This window comes from Cucurbita pepo, unplaced genomic scaffold (genome assembly GCF_002806865.2).
Source record: "Cucurbita pepo subsp. pepo cultivar mu-cu-16 unplaced genomic scaffold, ASM280686v2 Cp4.1_scaffold017343, whole genome shotgun sequence".
In the NCBI taxonomy this organism is placed as follows: domain Eukaryota; kingdom Viridiplantae; phylum Streptophyta; class Magnoliopsida; order Cucurbitales; family Cucurbitaceae; genus Cucurbita; species Cucurbita pepo.
Genome location: NW_019663085.1, coordinates 1 through 279, shown reverse-complemented (window position 1 = coordinate 279; position 279 = coordinate 1). Strand labels below are relative to the sequence as shown.

Genomic DNA, 279 nt, shown 5'->3' with positions numbered 1-279 from the left:
AGGTTCGATCCCCAGTGGAGTCGTTTTTCTGTCGCCCAACCAGAGACTCTGGGTTTGATCCCCATGGAGTCGTTTTTCTGTCGCCCAACCCTTATGGTTANCCCTTTAGTTCTTGTCCTTCCCGACCACTAGAGGGGTTGACTTCATGGCCCAATGGACAAGGCGCTGGTCTACGAAACCAGAGACTCTGGGTTCGATCCCCAGTGGAGTCGTTTTTTTGTCGCCCAACCCTTATGGCTGTGTGATTTCAATAGCCTACTTGGCTCTTGATCGTTCCCT

General features: G+C 51.8%; 1 non-coding gene across 1 annotated transcript; it reads left to right on the top strand.

Moving 5' to 3' along the window:
* Nucleotides 1–139: 139 nt before the first annotated feature.
* On the top strand, nt 140–212 carry TRNAR-ACG. The gene has a single exon. It is a non-coding gene; the product is annotated as a tRNA-Arg (tRNA).
* The last annotated feature ends 67 nt before the right edge of the window (nt 213–279 follow it).